Source organism: Chiloscyllium plagiosum, unplaced genomic scaffold, assembly GCF_037043375.1.
Source record: "Chiloscyllium plagiosum isolate Xiang-an unplaced genomic scaffold, Cpla_swu_hap1 HiC_scaffold_9, whole genome shotgun sequence".
NCBI lineage: Eukaryota > Metazoa > Chordata > Chondrichthyes > Orectolobiformes > Hemiscylliidae > Chiloscyllium > Chiloscyllium plagiosum.
In genome coordinates, this window is record NW_028270147.1 from 96,116,384 (window position 1) to 96,138,687 (window position 22,304).

Below are 22,304 nucleotides of genomic sequence, written 5' to 3' on the forward strand. Positions count from 1 at the left end.
AAAAACCTTGAAAAGATTGCGGTTCCAGAGCCGGATTAATAGTTGGGCCTAACTAGGCTGATAGCTGGTATGCTGTGTTTACGGACTTGGATTTAGTATTCTTCTTATATTTGACTTCATTCACCAAGAGGTATTGGTTTTCTTACTCAAGATATTATTTTGTCGAAAGGTTGCTGTATTGGTACCAAAGCATGTAGAGTTTAAATATTTAAGTATATATAGTATATATTTTTACTACATTTTTTTCTTTGTAGTTTCTGTACAGTTGGCTTTTACATTCCTAGGTCGCCGTGTAGTTTCCTTGAGCTACAAAAGATGACAGGTTTTCTTTTTTACTATAGGGGAAGACAACACTCACCCATCTAGAGGATACTTTTGCTGGGAGAGGGAGGGGTTGGTGGAGTTTGTTTTGTTCTGATGGGGATGGGGAGGGGTGACACACACCTCACGTTTACAATTGTTTATCTATTATTGCATATTTGGGATTTTGCATGTGATTATTACATATGGCACAGTTTAATGCTTCACCACCTTTTGTAGGTGGGGGCATTAAATTTGCCAGTCTGAATTGCAGAGGCCTGAACAACCCAAATAAACGCTGTAAAGTTGTTTTTTATGCCATCTTAATGCTCATATGATTTATTTACGAGAAACTCACTTGAAAAATATAGACAGCCCTAAGTTGAAACGAGGTTGGGGATTGGACAAGTGTATTTTTCCTCTTCTTCTAACAGATCTTGAGGAGTTGCTATTCTTTGACATAAATCTATTCCTTTCATCCATGCTAAAACTATCTCTGACTCTACTGGCAGATTTATTATTATTGGACAGATTTTTCACATTGATGTAATTTTGGCTAATGTTTATACTTAAAATGGGACAATGACGCTTATTTCAACGGTTCCTTTCAATGTTACAGGATTTATCTTCACACCAACTAATCTTGGGTGGAGATTTTAATTGTTGTTCGAATCCTCACTTAGACCTCTCTTCCTCTGTTCTGAGTGCCCAGTCCAAATCTGCTAAAATAATTCAGACTTTTATGGAGGAGTTTAATGTTGTTAATTCCTGGCAGTTCTTTAATCCCTCTAAAAAGGAGTATTCTTTTTTTTTCCCACATGTCCACCACATATTGATTTCTTTTTGGTGGATGACAGACTGCTCACATTCCTTTCTGGTTGCAAATATGATTCAATTGCTTTATCAGACCATGCATCTGTCTCAATGATTGTTCGTTTTCAGAAGTTTCTTAATACACGCCCACCTTGGCATCTCAATACACACTTGTCCTTAGAGGAGGATTTTGTTAATTTTGTTTTAAATCTAACCACTGAGATACAAGATTAACAAAATTTTCCTCTAAGAACAAGCGCGTACTGAGATGCCAAGGTGGGCGTGTATTAAGAAACTTCTGAAAGCGAACACTCAGAGACAGATGGATGGTCTGAAAAAAAAAATCATATTTTCAGATTTTGTTAATTTTGTATCTCAGCAGTTAGATTTTTATTAAAAAATTAACAAAATCCCAGGTCTTACAGCTTCCTTGCTGTGGGAAACCCTGAAGGCACTCATCAGGGCTGAAATAATTTCTTATGCAGCCCACAAGAAGACTTATGAAAGAGAAATTGGCATGGTTAGCACAAGGTCTTTCTCAATTGGAGTCTCTTTATGCAATCTCCAAGTCTTCAGAAGTATATAAAGAACGCATATCACTACAGGCAGAGTATGATGTTGTAATGTCACAATACACCACCGAGATTTTACTTCACTCTTGGTCTAAATTTTCTCAACAAGGAGATAGAACAAGTAATTTGTTGGCAGATTCAGTTGCACCAAGTATCCTCATCTCAATTAATACCCCAATTAAGGCTAATTCAGTTGTCACATCAGACCCATTAGAAATCAACAAGGCTTTGAAGGAATTTTACATTTCACTTTATTCATCTGAATGTTCTTCAGCTATACTGCAGATTTTGATACCTTTTTTGATAAGATTAACCTTCCTACTATGTGGCAAAGGAATTGGAACAACCAATCACAGCAATAGAACTTGAGGCTGCAGGTAGATCACTACAAAGTTGTAAAAGTCCTGGTCTGGATGGTTTTCTGGTCGAGTTTTATAAAATGTTTTGGAAGAGGCTAGCTCTGCTTTTGGTAGATGTGTTTGTTGAAGCATTTAATTCTTCTTCAAACTTTAACTCAGGCATCAATTTCTTTGCTTTTAAAGAAAGGCAAAGATCCCTTATTGTGTGGTTCATATCGTCCTATAAGTCTGCTAAATGTTGACTTTAAATTATTGTCAAAGCTATTGGCCCGACCCTTGGACCATCCTTTCAACTATCATATCCTTGGATCAAATTGGATTTATTCACAACAGGCACTTCTTTTTTAATCTTAGGTGGGCAATTAACATTGTTTACAATTCTTGCCCATCCACTCTCCCTGAGGCATCACCGCAGATCGCTGTTAGGCCCAATAACTTGAATTCTGATTATTTCCACCTTTATCACTCCAAGATAAGGTTGTCCTTTGAGTCCACTGCTGTTAACCATTGTAATTGAACTCTGTCTATTGCTCTACGGACTCACCCTGATTTCTCTGGCGTTATTAGAAATGGTGTGGAGTCAAAGGTTGCCCTCTATGCAGATGACCTTTTGCTATTTGTCTTGAACTTATCTCTCTCTCCATTCCCACCACACTTTCAGTTTAGAATCTTTCAGTAAGATTTCTGGGTATAAATTGAATTTTAGCAAAAGTGACATATTTGTTATCAATAGGCCTGGCAGGGAATACCCACTAGATAATTTACCATTTAAAATTGCCAACTCTGCTTTCGTTTATCTTGGTATACGTGTTGCAGGTACATTAGATAATTTGTACAGGAAACATTTTGAACCATTACTGGTATAAATTAAATGAGCAATGACTTCAAACGATGGTCTCTCCTTGATTTTCTTATTTATCTAAATGCATACCAATTTTTCTCCCTCTTTCCCTTTTCCATAGATAGTCTCATTCTTGAATTTATCTGGAATAAATTTATGTAAACAGTTGTTTCAGAGACCTAAGACACTAGGTGGAATGGTGCTGCTGAATATTTTGTTGTATTATTATTATGCTATTTATTATAACATTAGAAATTTGAACTATTGGCTCCAATATGAGAACCTTGATGCTCTCCCAAATTGGTTGACCATTGAGGCAAATTCCACCCATCCGGTAACATTGCATTCACCTCCTTTCTTCAACCTGTATTTACATGAACAATGTAATTGTTTTATCCTGTCTTAAAATCTTCAATTTGGACATCAGTTTGCCTTTCAGTCATTTTCCACTAAGACACCACTGTCGGCAAGCCATATTTTTTCCCCCATCTTTAATGGACAGTGCCTTTCCTGGTTGGTCTAAGTTAGGAATAAAAACTGTGAAAGATTTATGTTGATGGTATTTTTGCATCTTTTCAACAATTAGTTGATAAGTTTTCACTTCGTAAAAGCCACTGCTTTAGAACCATCCAAGTTGGCAGTTTTGTCCATGGTTCATTTCAGGTTTACCCCACCCTTCCTAATGATACTGATTTTGACATCTTTCTAGAACCGCTTCCTTAATTAAAAGGGGCCTATTTCAGCTATTTATTCAGACATTCATAAAGTATGCTCAGATTCTCTTGATTCTATTAAAGCTATTTTGGAGGCAGATCTGGAAGAGGTAATTCCAGGTGATGTGTGGAATGAGATTTGACAAAGGGTGCACAGATCATCTATCTTAACAAAATGGCATAGTGGCTCAGTGATTAGCACTGCTGCCTCACATCACCAAGGACCTGGATTCGATTCCTGCCTCGGGTGACAGTCTGTGTGGAGTTTGCACATTCTCCCCATGTCTGTGTGGGTTTGCTCCGGTTTACTCCCTCAATCCAAAGATGTGCAGGTCAGGTGAATTGGCCATGCTAGGTTGCCCATAGCTTTTCAAATTCCCTACAGTGTGGAAGCAGGCCCTTCAGCCCAACCAGTCCACACCAACCCTCCAAAGAGTAACCCACACAGACCCATTTCCCTCTGACTAATGCACCTAACACTATGAGCAATTTAGCATGGCCAATTCACCTAAGCTGCACATCTTTGGACTGTGGGCGGAAACCAGAGCACCCAGAGGAAACCCACGCAGACACGGGGAGAATGTGCAAACTCTACACAGACATTTGCCCGAGGCTGGGATCGAACCTGGGACCCTGGTGCTCTGAGGCAGCAGTGCTAACCACTGAGCCACTGTGCATTAATAAGGGGTAAATATAGGGTAGTGAATGGGTCTGGGTGCGTTTCTCCTCAGAGGGTCGGCGTGGACTTGTTGGACTGCAGGGCCTGTTCCTATACTGCAGGGAATCTAAAACACTGCACTAAATAAAACAAGCTTCTACACTGCACACACTACACTAAAACTAGACTTGCAAAAATATTTGAGGAGGTGTCTCCATCCTGTGATCAGTGTCAATAAACCCCAGCAAGTTATATGCACATTAGATTGGATTACTTACAGTGTGGAAACAGGCCCTTCGGCCCAACAAGTCCACACCGACCCGCCGAAGCGCAACCCACCCAAACCCATTCCCCCACATTTTATCCCTTCACCTAACACTATGGGCAATTTAGCACGGCCAATCCACCTAACCTGCACATTTTTGGACTGTGGGAGGAAACCACAGCACCTGGAGGAAACCCACGCAGACACGGGGAGAATGTGCAAACTCCACACAGACAGTTACCTGAGGCAGGAATTGAACCCGGGTCTCTGGCACTGAGGCAACAGTGCTAACCACTGTGCCGCCCACATGTTCTAACCTTGCCCTTCTTTAAGTAGATATTGGACTGATACCTTTGACATCTTATCCAAGGTAGCGGGTGAAAATCTTACTCCTAATGCTATTACTGCTTTGTTCGGGATGTCACCCTCTTTACCTAATCTTTCTTCCTCCAAAAAAAGACAAGATAGCATTCACTACCCTATTGGCCAGAAGATTGATATTGTTAAAATAGAAATCTCTAATTCCACCTATTCATGAACACTGGGTTAGAGATGCGCTATACTTTCTTAAGTTATCATTATCTGGCTCATCTAACAAATTTACAAAAATCTGGAATCATTTTCTTTCAATCTGTTGAGGGTATTGTCTTTTTAACTGCTCCAGACTGAGGTATCTTCTGTTGTGGTGATTTTTTCTTTTTCTTTTGCTAAAGCAGTTATCTTACAGCTGGTCTAATTTATTATGGTTTTTGTGCTTTGTATATGTTTATATTTATTAGAGTTTTTTTTTGTATTTTGGGGGAGGTATGTGCCATGGGGAGGGTGGTCAGGGTATTGCTTACAATTGGTTATTGCTTGTGATTGCACCTTGTTCTGCTGTCATTTTTTGGGAAAAATTAATAAAAGTTAAGAAAAAAAAGAACCTGAGCAGCAAAATTTTCACACAGAAGATGGTGCGTATGTGGAATGATCTGCAGAAGAACTGGTAGATGCAAATATGGTTACAACATATAAAGACATACATACAGGTACATGAATAGGAAAGATTTACAGGGATATGGAGCAAACACAGGCAAATGGGACTAGTTTAGTTTGGGAAACCCAGTTGGGTTTCTGTTGTATATGACACTAGTTAAAAGTCACACAACTCCAGGTTATAGTCCAATAGGTTTATTTGGAAGTGCAAGTTTTCGGAGCACTGCTCCTTCATCAGTTAGCTAGTGCAGGAGGATCAAAGGACACAGAATTTATAGCAAAACATCATAGTGTCTTACAACTGATGCGATATATTGAACAAACCTACATTGCTGTTAAGTCTTTCATCTTTTAGAAAGGGTTGCAAGTTTCAATTCATTAATACGTAAATCCCAGAATTTTACATATTAATGAATCAAAACCTGCAACTCTTTCTCAAAGACTTAACAGCAATCCAGGTTTGTTCATGATTTGGAGATGCTGGTGTTGGACTGGGGTGTACAAAGTTAAAAATCTCACAACACCAGGTTATAGTCCAACAGGTTTAATTGGAAGCACTAGCTTTTGGAGTGCTGCTCCTTCATCAGATGATTGTACAATCTTATACTCCGCAACCACCTGATTAAAGCTGTTGGACTATAACCTGTGTGGATTTTTAACTAGGTTTGTTCAATATATCACATCAATTGTATGACACTATGATCTTTTGCGATAAATTCTGTGTCTTATGATCCTGGCCCACTAGCTACCTGATGAAAGAGCAGGGCTCCAAAAGCTTGTACTTCCAAATAAACCTGTCGGACTATAATCTGATGTTGTGTGATTTTTAACTTTGTCCACCCCAGTACAACACCGGCATCTCCACACCATGTCTCCGACTCTGTACTTACCTGGAAAGACAGTCCACCGCAGGAGAAAAAAAAATTTTTTGCAGCCTTGCTCAATTTTCTTGGAGCCTTCTTTTCGATTCTCACCAACTCCTTTATTAGGTGATGGGATCACTCCACCAAGTTATTCACTGTAGACGAGTCTCTATGACAATGAAAATAAAATTGTGCAAATAATAATTCACATTACAATAGCATTTACTAGTTCTTTACTGAAAGGTGTGCATCCGCACTCACCCCTTTAGAATCCATTCTGCCCAAAATCCGCAACCTTAGTTTGCCCCTTTACAGCAAGCACCCGAGAACTTCTACTCCCTCAGCAACCTAATGGGAACTGCTTTTCCATCAATGTACCAGCCCCCACCTAATTCTTCATCATACCTATCTTTCTCTCCTGCTTCTTTTGTCGGTGCAAGAAAGGTGACCCGGAAAAGTGAGACCACCAACACGCTCGCTGCTGACAGGCTAGGCACCAGGGACGTCAACCTTGATTGGCCAAGCTCTTCGCTCCGTTCAAATTAGTCGGAGGGAACTTCTCTCATTGGCCGATCGTATTCCCCGCCCTCTTCAACCCAGTCAATTTTGGCGCCTCAGGAGTTCAGCTCTGGTTTGAAGAAGGGTTATTAGACTAGTTTAAAGTCAAAAATCACACAATACCAGGTTATAGTCCAACAGGTTTAATTGGAAGCACACTAGCTTTCGGAGCTCCTTCACGACTCGTTTACTCTTTCTCGCCAAAGATGCTGTCAGCAATTTTCTTGTTTTTGCATATCCAGCACCCGCAGTTCACTATGAAAACAAAACCAAAGATCTGCCGATGCTGGAAATCGAAACAAAAAACGTCTGGCAGGATCTGGGGAGAGAAAGAGTTAACATTTTGGAGCAATATCTGATTTGGATCCGCAGTTACCAGAGTCAGAACAATCTACCTACTTAGAGAGTCAGCATTTAGCAACGAGATAGGGAGTGGATAAAGTTAATACGTATCAGGACATTCACTCACTTGGAGATATGGAGCAGATAAAGAAAAAAGTGAATCCCAGACTGGGAGCATTCATTTATATAACGTCAGCAGGTGCAGCAGCAGTGTCCATCTACATGATTCGCGACAGAAATTCACCAAAGCTCGTTGGAGAGCAATGACCATTATTGTCTAGAGGAAAAAGGGGGCTGCAGATACATAGGAACACACCACCTGCAACATCCCCTCCAAACTACTGGCCATCCTGACTTGGAAACATATTGCCATCCCTTCTTTGTTGCTGGGTTAAAGTTCTGGCGCTCACTAACAGCATTTGGGGGCAGTTATATCACACATCCATTTGGTTCATGAAAACAGCTCAGCACCAATATCTCCAGAGCAACCTGGGATGGGCAGTAAATGCTGACCCATAAACACTGAATGAATGATTTAAAACATAATGGGATATACTTTACTCAGGTTATACTTTGAAAACTCCATCTTCTCACAGACTGAGTGTACCTAGAAGCATAAATGTAATTTTTATGCCAGCTTATCTATATTTTGGGCACGAGTGTCTCCACTCACAAGCTACAAGAGAAATATAAGCAATGTATATACCTCTTTACCTTATACTTCATCCTGTATTAAGGCATTCAACCCTGTCAACAGAACAAACTCCACAAGATGTTGGGGAAATTTGGCTGTCCATCAAATCTCCTAAATCTTATCCGCAACTTCCAGGACAACATGTGATGTATAATTTGATGGCTTCACTTCAACAGTTTGAGAGTGAAAAATAGAGCAAATAAGGCTTGTGCCATAGCCCACATTTTGATTGGCAGCTTCTGCTCCATGTTCCTGACCATTGCCTTCCCTGCAAATAAAACAGTAAGCACATAATAATAAGAGTATTTTGATTATACTTGTCAGTGAATTTATCTAATAAATAAGAGTACAGCTTGAGGTCCAGGTTTTGGAGCATGGCAACCTGATGTCGTCATGCAGTTAATCAATGAAGATAAGAGTTTCATGGGTAATATGCTTCAGGGAGCGACCACCCTGTAACCTCACAGAGTGCAAACTGAGAGGGACTGGGTAGTTGCCAGAGAATTAAAAAAAAAGATCAGGTAGTTCAGAAGATCCCTGCTTTCTAACCAACGTTTGGTTCTATATATAGAATGGGAAGAGGGTTCTCTTGGGGAATACAGCCAGAATTAAGATGACAGTAGTATAAATGCTCAACTGTACAGGAAGGAAGAAGGAAAGTCAGGAGACTGATAGGTTTGAAGATTAAACAATTTTGGAAGCAAATAGATGCTTGTGTGGTGACTAGGGCAACTAGCTGGTATGTTACATCCCTGATGCCAGGTTCAAAGATATTACCAAGTGGCTACAGAAAATTCTGGAGTGGGTGAACAGTTAGAGGTTATGGTTCATATTGGTAACAGTGATGTAATCAAAAAAAGAGGTTGAGGTTCTTGAAGTAGATTTTAAAGAGTTAGGAAAGAGATCAAGAAACAGGAGCTCAAAAGTAGCAATTTTAGCATTACGCCATATCATGAACTAGTGAGTGCAAAAGCAGAGCAGATGAATGCGCAATAGAGTCGACAACACTTTAGATTCTTGGTGCAGTGGGGCTAATTCTGGGAAGGTTGGATCTACACAGGCCTCAAGGGTTGTACCTCAGTAGGGTTGGAACCAATGTTATTCTGGAAATAAGGAGGGAAAGAAAAACAAGGAACCAAAGCCCTGATAGCTGGGAAATAGATTCTGTTGTTAAACATGTGATAACAGCACAACTGTATCTATGTGACTGAGCAGAGACGACACAGATTTATGAACAGGAAATGGTATTTGATACTAAAGCATAAATTTCTGGTGAAACGCAGCAAGTCTGACAGCATCTGTGGGAAGAAATCCATGGTAAAGTTTTGAGTCCAGTGACTCTTCATCAGAACTGATAGCAGCTAGGAAAAGAAGTGGTTTTTATACAGAGGTGAGGTTGAGGTGTAGCAGGGAGGCATGGGGGCAGGAGGAGGGCAGTGGTGAGCAGATAGATGGAGATGGAGTCCTGAGAGATCTATAAAGCGGATAAGTAAACAAGGAGATTATGGAGATGTTAGATCTTCTGCAATTGCATGAGAAGGTATCGGAGGTGTTGGGAATGGGGAAGGAGTGGATCAGAATACCAGGAAGGAATGGTCCCTGTGCAATGCTGACAAGGAAGGGAATGGAAATATGTGTCTGGTTGTGGCATTTTGTTGGAGGTGATGGAAATGGTTTACAATCCTTTGGTTGTGGAGGTTGGTAGAGTGGCAAGTGAGGTCCAGGGGGACTCTATCATTGTTGTGGGATGGAATATAGACATGAGGGCAGAAGTGTGGGAGGCTGATCAAACACAGCTTAGAACTCTGTCAACCATGGTATAGTGGAGAATTCACAGTTGAGGGAAAAGGTGGACATTTTTGACATCCTACTGTGGAAGGTGGCATTGCCAGAACAAGTGTAATGGAGATGTAGAAACTGGGAGAATGGGATGGAGTCCTTTCAGGAATCAGCGTGAGATTAGAGTTGAAGTACCTGTGGGAGCCAGTGCATTGTAATGGATGTTGGTGGCCAGGGTATCCTTAGAAATAGAAACAGAGATGTCGAGGAAGGGAAGGGGTGAATCAGAGATGGACCAAGTGAAGGTGAGGGCAGAGTGAAAATTGGAAGCAAAATTGATTAACTTCTCCAGTTCAGAACAAGAGGAAAGTAGCATCAAAGATGCCATTGATGTACTGGAGAAAGAGTAATGGGGAGGGAACCGAGTGGATTGGAACAAAGACAGTTTGATGTACCTGAAACAAAAACAGAAATTGCTGATGAAATTCAGTAGGTCTGGCAGCAGCTGTGGGAAGAAAGCAAAGTTAATACTTTGTGTCCGGTCGGGCAGAGGGTAGAGAGGATAGGTGAGAAGGAAGATGGACAGGTGGGACAGTTCAAGAGGGCGGTGCAGAGTTAGAGGGTTGGATCTGGGATAAGGTGGGAGGAGGGGAAATGAGGAAATTGGTGAAATCGACATTGATCCCGTGTGGTTGGAGGGTCCCAAGGCGGAGATGAAGTGTTTTTCCTCCAGGTGTCAGATAGCTGGAATTTGGTGACAGAGGAAACCTAGGACTTGCATGTCCTGGCAGAGTGGGATGGGGAGTTGAAGTGTTTGGCCACAGGGCGGTGGGGTTGTTTTGTGCGTGTGTCACAGAGATGCTCTCTGAAACATTCAGCAAGTTGGCATCCTGTCTCCCTAAGGTGGAGGAGACCACATCAAGAGCAACGGACACAGTAGATTATGTGTGTGGAGGAGCAGAGATTTCCCCTGCCATTTATCTCTTGCCCATCCCCCAACCCGCCACCAAACTGCAGCCCCCCCTCTCCTCACATTCCTGATTAAGAGCTTATGTTCGAAACATTGACTCCCCTGCTCCTTGGGGGCCGACCTGCTGTGCTTTTCCAGCACCACACTTTTTGACACTGATTTCCAGCATCCGCAGTCCTCATTTTCTCCCTATGGATTACTATTAACATTACTTTTACGCCATCACCTCCCCATAACGTTTGCTGCATTTCCCAAGAAAAGATTAAGCCCTTTTCTCAGTCACAACATCTGAAATACAATCTACATTAACTAAAATACTTGAATCAGTCAGGCAATTGCAATTTGAGCAGGTAATTTGAAGGACTATTCACCTGCAAGTGATATTCAGTCTTTCATCTATAGATGGAGCTATTGCTAGTCATCTGGTATTTTTCAATTCGATTTTCACAAAGGATGCTTATGTGATGAGTAAATGTTAAATCATTTTGAATACCAATATTCATGAGAATCCATGTACAAATTTACCAGAATCAGCCCCAAATGCACATGCACATTTTTCAATGCAGTGTTTGAACTAAGCAAGGAAAATCAACCAAGAGTTCCAAGACCCTACTCCAAAGAGAATATGGATAGTATGTGGAAGTGTGATTTCATTTAGTTGTAATTAGATTAGATTCCCTCCAGCGTGGAAACAGGCCATTTGGCCCAACATGTGTACACTAACCCTCCAAAGAGTAACTCACCCAGACCTATTTCCCTCTGACTAATGCACCTCATATTATGGTCAATTTAGCATGGTCAATCCACTTGGCTTGCACATCTTTGGATTGTAGGCGGAAACCGGAACATTCGGAGGAAACCCACACAGACACGGGGAGAATGTGCAAACTCCACACAGACAGTTGCCTAAGGCTGGAATTGAACCCAGGTCCCTAGCACTGTGAGGCAGCAATTCCAACCACTGAGCCACCATGCCACCTGTAATGCTTCACTTTGTGTGATATCTCCTGAGCCATTTATTATTGCAGAATTCAATTTACCAGGAGCAGGAGGAGACCACTTGGCTTGTCAAATCTCTTCCCCATATAATCAATTAGATCATGACAGTTCTGTATCTAAACTCCATCCATCTCCCCCAATTGGTTCTGTAAAACTTCATATGCTTACTCCACAAAAACCTATCAATTTTCATTTGAACTTTGTTAGTAATTGACCACCAGCCTCAACAACCTTTTAGTGGATAAAGCTTCAGATTTCCGCTACCTTTTTGATGAAGAAGAGTTGTTGGCTGTCAGTTCTGAACGGTTTGGTTTAAGGCTATATCTCATGTTTTCAACTCCCCTCGTGAAAGGAAATATGCTACAGGGGAAAGGAAGGGGTGTGGGATTAGCTGTGTTGCTCATGTGAAGAGTTAGCATAGACCACAACAAGTAAAATGGCCTTGGCTTGTGCAGCAACCATTCTATGATTCATTCCCTTATTCTATCCATCTTTTTGAATTCCTTAATTGTCTTAAGCACTTTACGTAACATCAGTATTAACATTATCAAGATTACAAGGTGTAATAAAATCATTGCATGGGATTGTAATAACAGAAAGGACATGCAGTGAGGGGGAAATTTTGTGGCAATTGTAGTGGAGAAAGTGAGGACTGTAGACGTTGGAGATTAGAGTCGAGAGTGTGGTGCTGGAAAAGCACAGCAGGTCAGGCAGCATCCGAGGAGCAGCAGAATCGATGTTTTAGGCATAAGCCTTTCATCAGGAATGAGGCTTGCGGGCCAGGGGGTTGAGAGATAAATGGGAGGCTGAGAGCTAAATGGGAGGTGGGTGGAGTTGGAGGGAAGGTAGCTGAGACTGCGATAGGTAGAAGGTGATAGGTCGGAGAGAGGGGTGAAGCAGATAGATGGGAAAGGTGATGGACAGGTCTAGAGGGCAGTGCTGAGTTAGAGGCTTGGGACTGGGATAATGTGGGGGGAGGGGAAATGAGGAAACTGTTGAAATCCACATTTATCCCATGTGGTTGCAGGGTCCCAAGGCAGGATATAAGGCGTTCTTCCTCCAGGCATTGGGTGGTTACAGTTTGGTAGTGGTGGAGGCCCAGGACCTGCATGTCCTTGATGGAGTGGGAGGGGGATTTGAAGTGTTCAGCCACTGGGCGGTGGGGTTGGTTGGTGCGGGTGTCCCAGAGATGTTCTCAGAAACAATCTGCAAGTAGGATTCCTGTCTCCCCGACGTGGAGGAGACTTCATCGGGTGCAATGGATACAGTATATGACGTTGGTAGAGGTACAAGTCAATTTCTGTTGAATGTGGAAGGATCGTTTGGGACCCTGGACGGAGATGAGGGGAGTGGTGTGGGCGCAGATCTTTCACTTCCTGTGGTGGCAGGGAAAAGTGCCAGGAGTGGGGTGTGGGCTGGTGGGGGGGCATGGATCTGATGAGGGAGTTGCGGAGGGAATGGTCTCTATGGAACACTGATAGGGGTGGGGAGGGGAAAATATCTCTGGTATCTGCCGGTTGCGGTGGATCCTGCGGTGGTAGGGGTGGCAGTCATTCCTCCCAGCAATTGTGGCGGCGTGGGTGGAAGTGACGTCATCGTTCACCTGGGTGGTCGTGGAATGAGCAGCCACGTGGCTAATGGCATCTGAGCAGTTCCAGAGGCCAGGGGAAGGTTCTGAAACGTTCAAGGAAACCCGTGTATTGAGATAAGTGCATGAAAGTTTGTTTAACATATGCTCTTTTATGTCCATCGTGATATATTTCTCTCCTCACCGCTATCAGCGTTCCAGATAGACCATTCCCTCCGTGTCTCCCTCACCCGCCACCAGCCCACATCCCACTCCTGGCAGTTTTCCCTGCCACCGCAGGAAGTGCAAAGCCTGCGCCCACACCACTCCCTTCACCTCCGTCAAAGGCCTCAAAGGATCCTTCCACATCCTACAGAAATTGACCTGTACATCTACCAATGCCATCTACTGTATCCGTTACACGCGATGTGGTCTTGTCTACAGCAGCGAGACAGGATGCCTACTTGCGGATCGTTTCAGAGAACATCTCTGTGACACCCGCACCAACCAACCCCACCGCCCAGTGGCTGAACACTTCAATTCCCCCTCCCCCTCTGTCAAGGACATGCAGGTCCTGGGCCTCTTCCATCGCCAAACCATTACCAACCGATGCCTGGAGGAAGAACGCCTCATATTCCGCCTTGGGACCCTGCAACCACATGGGATAAATGTGCATTTTAACAGTTTCCTCATTTCCCCTCTCCCAGAATTACCCAGTCCCAAGCCTCCAACTCGGCATTGCCCTCCTGACGTCCATCACCTTTCCCATCTGTCTGCTCCACCCCCCGACCTATCACCTTCTCCCTCACCTTCATCTACATATTGCAGTCTCAGCTACCTTCTCCCCAACCTCACCCCCCTCTCCCATTTATCTCTCAGACCCCTGGCCCACAAGCCTCATTCCTGATGAAGGGCTTATGCCCGAAATGTCAATTCTCCAGCTCCTCGGATGCTGCCTGACCTGCTGTGTTTTTCCAGCATGCCAATTGTAGTGCTCTTGCTTTTAAATCCAAATATTGAGGACTCGAATTTCCACTTGAAGGTCTTGGTTGTCCATCTAGTGCAGGACTCAGGGAGTTTCAGAAATATTGTCTATTAGAGGCAATGATTAACACTTCAATTTGATGAAGATAAGCGGAGCAATTCCCCTTGTATCTCAATTAACATCCATGAATACCCACGTAAAAACCCACAAAATCAGATTCTGTGCTGAACTGTTTTGAAGATCAATATATCCTTCCTGAGTGGTGCTACACAGAACAGAATGCTGTATTCCAGAGTAGAGTTGGCTGAGGGTGCGACCTTAGAGATTTATAAAATTATGAGGGGCATGGATAGGATAAATAGACAAGGTCTTTTCCCTGGGATGGGGGCGTCCAGAACTAGAGGCATAGGTTTAGGGTGAGACGGGAAAGACATAAAAGGGATCTCAGGGTCAACTTTTTCACATAGAGGGTGGTGAGTATGAGAGGGAATGAGCAGCCAGAGGAAGTTGTGGAGGCTGGTATAATTACAGTATTTAAAAGGTATCTAGATGGATATATGAATAGGAAAGGTTTAGAGGGATATCGGCAAGTGCCGGCAAATGGGACTAGATTAGGTTAGGATATCTAGTCGGCATGGACGAGTTGAACTGAAGGGTCTGTTTCCGTGCTGTACATCTCTATGACTCTAATGTAGTTTAATCAAAGATTTATATAATTGAAAAACAGTGGTTATTATTCAACTAGCCTTTCAAATTATGGTGTAAGCATGTGCAAAATATATTTCTTAAATATAAATCCACCCCAAGATTTTTGGTCAAAAAATCTGTAATTTTTTATTTACTTTATGTAAAGGTGGATCCTAATTTTAAGAGGTCAAAGCCCAAAGAAAATTCAGAAACAAAGAATGATACGATCACACAAAAAAAACCTCAATTCTTTGTTCATTAAAAAAAATGTCTTCAGCTTGCCTTCGGTTCCTAATTGTCAATTTGGACAGGAAGAATGTGGATCAGTTTTAATGTTTTTAATTCTTTCATGTGATAAGGGTGTAACTGGCTAGGCTGGCATTTATTGCCCATCCCTTATTTCCCTGAAGAAGGAAGTGGTAAGCTGCCTTCTTGAACTGCTGTAGTCCTTATGAGGTAGCAACACCAGGAATGTTGATAGGGTGAGAGTTTCAGGTTTTTGAACCAGTGACAGTGAAGGAACGGTGATATGGTTCCAAGACAGAATGGGAAATGACTTGGAGGGGAACTTGAAGTTGGTAGCATTTCCATTTATCTACTATCCTTGTCTTCTAGAGGTCATGGTTTGGAAGGTTCTATCAGATGAGCATTGCTGAGATATTTTAGTACATTCTGAAGATGGTACACATGTAGGCGCCAGTGTGCATTGGTGGGATGATAGTGAATAGCGAATGTAAATGTGAACTAAGTGGGATGATTTCCCTGGATTTTGTTGAGCTGTGCCCATCCAAACAAAATTGAGAGTATTCATCACGCCCCTGACTTGATTCTTGTTGATGTGGACAAGCATTGGAGAGACAATTACACACTGCAGAATTCCTAGCCTGTAATCTGCTCTTGTATCCACTGTATTTATATGGCTAGTCCAGTTCAGTTTCTGGTCAAGGGTAACCTGCAGCAATTTGATAGTTGGGTATTCATTGATGGTAACACTTTTGAATATCAAGGTATGATGGAGATATTCTCCCTTTTTGGTCTAAGTCATTGGTACTTGTGTGGTGTGAATTCTGTTTGCCATTTATCAGTCCAGGCCTTAATGTTGTCTAGGACGTTTTGCATATAGACACTGACTGCTTCAGTATCTGAGGAGTTGAGAATAATGCTAAACACTGTGTACTCATCAGTGAACCTCCTCATTCTGACTTCTTGATGAATTCCTGCAGCAATGCCCTTTGGCTGACATGATTGTCCTCCAGCAATCACAATCATCTTCCTTTGCTCTAGATAAGACTCGAACCAGCAGACAGCTTACATCCCCCCACCAATTCCCAATGACACCAGTTTTGTTAGGGCTCCAGATGCCTTAGTTAGTCAATGCTACCATGATGTCAAGAGCAGTCACTCTCACCTCACCTCTGGAGTTCAGATCATTTGTCCATGCTTAGATCAACGTTGTAATAAGATTAGGAGTTGAGTGGCCCTGGCAGAACCAAAAGAGAGAATCATCAAGCAGATTATTCATTTACAAGAACCACTTCATAGCACAGTTGACAACTCTATCCATTACTTTACTGATGATGAAAAGTAGATTGATGGGTTGTAATTGGCTATGTTGGATTTGTTCTGTTTCATGTGGACTGGACATAACCAGGCAATTTTCCATATTGTTCGGGAAGGGGCCATATTGGACCTGGTGTTGGGGAATGGGCCTGGTCTGGACAAAGAGGAGAGTGGTCCTAAAGGAAGAGTGCTAAATAGGGGGAAGGCCAACAATTGCAAAGTTTGGCAAGAGCTGGGGAAAGTGGATTTGGAGCAGCTGTTTGAGTGTAAATCCACATTTGTTTTGTGGGAGGCCTTTAAAGAGAGGTTGATTAGAGTGCAGGAGAGACATATTCCTGTGAAAATGAGGGATAGAAACTGCAAGCTTAGGGAACCCTGGATGACAGGTGAATTTATGAGACTAGTTAAGAGAAAAAAGGAAGCATACATAAGGTCTAAGTGACCAAAAAAGATTGAAGCTTTGGAAGAATATTGGGCAAGTAGTACCAATCTACAATGAGGAATTAAGAGGGCTAAAAGGGGTCATGAAATATCTTTAGCAAACAGGGTTAATAAAAATCTCAAAGCCTTTTATTTGTATATAAGGAGCAAGAGGGTAACTAGAGAAAGATTTGGCCCACTCAAGGACAAAGGAGGGAAGTTATGCATGGAGTCAGAGAAAATGGGTGAGTTCTTTAATGAGTACTTTGCGTCAGTATTCACCAAGATGTGTGACATGACGGATGTTGAGGTTAGGGATAAATGTTTGTTTATTCTAGGTCAAGTTAGCGCCAGGAGGGAGGAAGTGTTCAGTAGTCTAAAAGTCATTAAGGTGGATAAGTCCCCATGTCCGGATGGGATCTATCCCAGACTACTGAGGGAAGTGAGAGAGGAAACAGCTCAGGCCTTAACAGATATCTTTGCTGCATCTTAAACATGAGTGAGGTCCTAGAGGACGGGAGAATTGCTAAGAAGGGTAGCAAGGGATAATCCAGGTAATCGTAGATTGGTGAGCCTGATGTCAGTGGTGGGGAAGCTGCTGGAGAAGATACTGAGGGATAAAATCTATTTATATTTGGAAGAAAATGGGCTGATCAGTAATAGGCAGCAGGTTATGTGCAGGGAAGGTCATGTCTTACCAACTTAATAGAATTCTTTGAGGTAGTGACTATTGATTGAGGAGGAAAGTGCTGTAGATGTCATATACATGGACTTCAGTAAGGCATTTGATAAGGTTCCCCATTGTAGGCTGATGGAGAAAGTGAAGTCACATGGTGTCCAGGGTGTACAAGCTAGATGGATAGATAACTGGCTGGGCAGCAGGAGACAGAGAGTAGTAGTGGAATAGAGTTTCTCAAAATGGAGAACTGTGACCGGTGATGTTTCACAGGGATCTGTGCTGGGACCACTGTTGTTTGTGATGTACATAAATGGAGGAAGGTATAGCTGGTCTCATTAGCAAGTTTGCAGATGACACTAAGATTGGTGGATTAGAGATAGTGAAGGGGACTGTCAGATAATTCAGCAGAATATAGATAGATTGAAGAGTTGGGTGATGAAATGGAGGATGGAGTTCAATGCAGGCAAATGAGAGGTGATGCATTTTGGAAGATCCAATTCAAGTCTGAACTGTACGGTAAATGGAATATCCTGGGGAAAATTGATATACAGAGATATCTGGGTGTTCAGGTCCATTGTATCCTGAAGGTGGCTATGCAGGTCAATACAGTGGTCAAGAAGGCATACGGCACACTTTCCTTCAAAATAGAAACAAAGAGTTGCAACAGTGTGGAAACAGGCCCTTTGGCTTAACAAGTCCACACGACCCTCCGTATTTCCCTACCCTATTCCTCTACATTTACTCCTGACTAATGCACCTAACCAACACATCCCTGAACACTATGAGAAATTTAGCATGGCCGATTCACCTAAACTGCACATCTTTGGATTGTGGGAGGAAACTAGAGCATGTGAAGGAAACCCATGCAGACACAGGGAGAATGTGCAAACTCACACAGATTGTTGCTGGAGGCTGGAATCTAAACCTGGTCCCTGGCACTGTGAGACAACAATGCTAACCACTGAGCCACTGTGCTGCCCCATCGGGCAGAGTATTGAGTACAAGAGTTGGCTGGTCATGTTACAGTTATATAGGACTTTGGTTCAGCCACATTTGGAATACTGCGAACTGTTCTGGTCGCCACACTACCAAAAGGACGTGAATGCTTTGGAGAGGGTGCAGAGGAGGTTCACCAGGATATTGCTTGGCATGGAGGGCGCTAGCTATGAAGAGACGTTGAGTAGATTGAGATTATTTTCATTAGACAGAGGTTGGAGGGGACCTGATTGAAGTTTACAAAATCATGAGAGGTATAGACAGGGTGGATAGCAAGAAACTTTTTTTCCCAGAATGCAAGGAGTTGTAAATAGCTGTTGTTTTAATGTTCTCTGTTGGACTTAAAGAATAAAATTATTAATTTTTACTTTAAATTGTAACATCTGGGATAGTTCTTTGCCTCTCAAAATTTAACAGATTACAGCATGAGGTGGGCTTCTCTGTTTGTCAGGTTTAAATTAGCAGAGGGGTTTACCCCATGTCGTAACAGGGGACTCCAGTACTTTTTCCCAGAATGGAGGTCACGAGTTCAAGGTGAGAAGGGAAATGTTTAAGGGAGATATGCGTGGAAAGTTCCAGTATTTAACTGGAAGAGGTGGTAGAATTGGGCACGATAGCGTCATTTAAGATGTATCTCGACAGATATATGAATGGGTAAGGGAGCAGAGGGATACAGGTCCTTAGGAAATAGGCGATAGGTTAAGATAGAGTTTCTGGATCGGTGCAGGCTTGGAGGGCTGAAGAGCCCGTTCCTGTGCTGTAATTTTCTTTGTTCTTGTTCTTGTACCAAGATGGTAGCTAAGTCCTTTAGGAGTCGATTAGCTTAGTCAGTAGTGAAGCTGCTAAATCACTCTTGGTGATCAACTTTGAAGTCCCCACCCAGAGTACATTCTTAGCCCTAGCCACCCTTGGTGCTTACTTTCAGTGGTGTTCAACATAGAGAAGTACATATTCATTAGGTGAGGGGGGAGTTGGTGCCAAGGGTAGTAGTCAACAGGAGGTTTCCTCGCCCAACTTTGATCTAATGCCATGAGACATCATGAGCCCAGAGTAAACATTGAAGACCCTTAGGTCAACTTCCTTCCAGTAGATACCACTGTACCACCACCTCTGGATGGGTCTGTCTTGCCAGTTGGATAGAACATACTTAAATACGTGGTATCAGACTTTTCAAATGTCAGGCTGTTGCTTGACCAGTCTATAGGAGATTTATCCAAATTTTGGCCCAAGCCCCCAGAAGTCAGTAAAGAGTACTTCAGAGAGTTGACAGGGCTGGATTTGCATTGTCATCTTTGGTGTCTGCTTGAGGCTCGTTTATTTCTCTGTACTTTGTATTGGTTTTGGTACTGACTGACTGTTAAGAGTCCTTCTGAGGGAAATTGCTGTGGATTTGGAGTCAGATGTAGGAAACCAGGTAAAAACAATGAATTTCCTTCATTAAAGAGCATTAGTGAAACAGATGGGTTTTTATGATCTTTGACAATGGATACATAGTGACCAATTGTTTGAGAAGTGACCTTATAGCGGTTTGTAAAATCATAAGGGGCATGGATAGAGTGAATAGCTAAGGTATTTTTCCTAGGGTGGGGGATTCCAAAACTAGAGGGCATAGGTTTAAGGTGAGATGAGAAAGATTTAGAAAGGACATGAAGGGTAACCTTTTCACGCAGAGGATGTGCATGCATGGAATGAGCTGTCATAGGAAATGGTGGTGGTGGGTACAATTACAACATTTAAAAGGCATCTGGATGGGGACATGAATAAGAAGGGATTAGAATGATATGGGCCGTATGGTGGCAAATGGGACTAGATCAGTGGGGATGTCTGGTCAGTGCAGACAGGTTGGACTGAAGGGTCCACTTCTGCGTTGTATGTCTCTATGACTAATTCAAATTTCACCATTTGTCATGATGAAATTAAAACCTATGTCACCAAAATATTAAATTGGGGCTCTAGATTACTGGCCCAGTGACATTATCATTAAGTAATAGCTCCCTCAATATTTGAAAATAAAATAAAAGTGAATGGCTGGAGCATTTGTCCTTAATGTTACCCTCAACTATCCTAGGGAGATAATAGGAGAGAATCAGGCTTTGCCAACTGGGCATTGCAAATGCTGATTTGGTGCATTCCCCCTGCCCCAAGGTCCAAATCAATGTCAGGGGCTATGGTTTGTTTTGAGAATCACATTAAATGTACAGGATTGCTGTGTTTTGTGGACAGTAAGGCCCTGAGAGATAATACCAGTGTAAACATCATCCCCTTAACTTTCTGCCTGAAACATTCACCTCAAAATATTGATTTTTAAATAAACATATAAAGTACTTTTGCATCACTAGTTTTCAGTGCTTTCTGTATTTGGACCCCTAAGTCTCTCAAGCCATCTGCTTCTCACTACTTAGAATGTACCCTGATCAATCTTTCTCAAGTCCAAAGTGGATGACTTCACAGTTTTGCCCACTCACCTAATCTATGTTTGTCTGTTTGTATATTTCTCTTTTCATCTGCATTCATTAGTGCCTCCTAATTTAAGTATCTGGAAACTTTGATATATAAGTTAGTATTCTTTCATCCAAATCATTGATATTTGTAGTGAATAACTGTGATTGTAACACATATCCTTGGAAAACACTGAGTTATATTCAGCCAATCAAACCAATACTTTGCTCCATACCTTGTAAACAATTCACTGCCTATGTTGAAAGGTTGCCTCCAAGTTCAAGTCCTTTCACATTTTCTATGTTTTCTGTGGAAAATGTTCCATCTATTACAATAAACGTACTTCAAATAAATCAACAGCTCTTATCCTTGGGATTTGAAGTATGTTAAATAAATGCAAGTTTAGTTTGTGAATAGCACAGCCCTGATTTAACCATTGTAAAAGTGAGTTACTAGTATATACGTTTAATCACTAATACAGAAATATGTTCCTTAGTTGTCTTAAACAGTAGTTTGGGGGAGTGTGTGAGGTAAAGAGGGATGTCCTTGGGCCAATATTTCCTTGTTAGTCTGCAGCACCATAGGCCCTTAGGATCAGAAAGGTGATTTCTGGGGTTTTAGAAAAACTTGATTCTCATGGCATTTGTAGGAGCATTGCTGGCATGTATAATCCATCACTAATTGTCATTGAGAAGGTAGATGGTGGTGAGCTGCTTCGTAGACCACTGCAGACGATCCATTTGGTTGAGCTGTTGCTAGGAAGCTCCAGAATTTTGACCCAGTGATATATTTCTAAGTCAGGATGGTGAGTGATCTGGAGGGGAACTTGCAGGGGGGTGGCGTTCCCAGGGATCTGCTGCTCCTGTCCCTCCAGGTAAAGCTTCAATCCAATTCCAGATTAAAAATAAATCTCAAACATCACGTTCTCAAAAAGATGCCAAATCGGAGTTTACCAATATGGATTGGGAAGGAAAAGCAAGTTTAAAAGGAGCCGTGTCTTCAGCGACTTGCTCTAATTTTCTCCACTGTTTTGACGAATGGCATTGTTAGAAGTGGGGAAAAGTGTTGTTTTTGCAGATATAGAAAAAGCATACAGAAAAGGGGTACAGCAAGAGAACTACTAACTCTGCAGGTATTTAGGGAAGAGTATCTCTACTTTTCAGTGCATAATTATGGATAATTAAGTACTAACTTTAATGTAGATTTATTAAAGAAAATAATTCCTTTTACCTTAATGTTTAAAACAACAGCTTCAGCAAAAAGCTAAGAT

At 42.1% G+C, this 22,304-nt stretch overlaps 1 protein-coding gene and 1 long non-coding RNA gene across 2 annotated transcripts in view; both read right to left on the minus strand.

The window, feature by feature from the left end:
* Positions 1-6,740, minus strand: part of LOC122554628 (interferon-activable protein 204-like) — a 50,323-nt gene extending 43,583 nt beyond the window's left edge. The window contains exons 1-2 of the mRNA XM_043699950.2: positions 6,621-6,740; positions 6,387-6,528 (exon numbers count right to left, since the gene is read on the minus strand). The gene's annotated coding sequence lies outside the window, so the exon portion shown is untranslated. The remainder of the gene's footprint in view (positions 1-6,386; positions 6,529-6,620) is intronic.
* A 1,240-nt stretch (positions 6,741-7,980) lies between these two features.
* LOC148149193 (uncharacterized) lies at positions 7,981-21,353 on the minus strand. The gene is made up of 3 exons (XR_015758063.1): positions 21,270-21,353; positions 16,349-16,420; positions 7,981-8,221 (listed from the first exon to the last, which is right to left on the minus strand). It is a non-coding gene; the product is annotated as an uncharacterized LOC148149193 (long non-coding RNA).
* Positions 21,354-22,304: the final 951 nt, after the last annotated feature.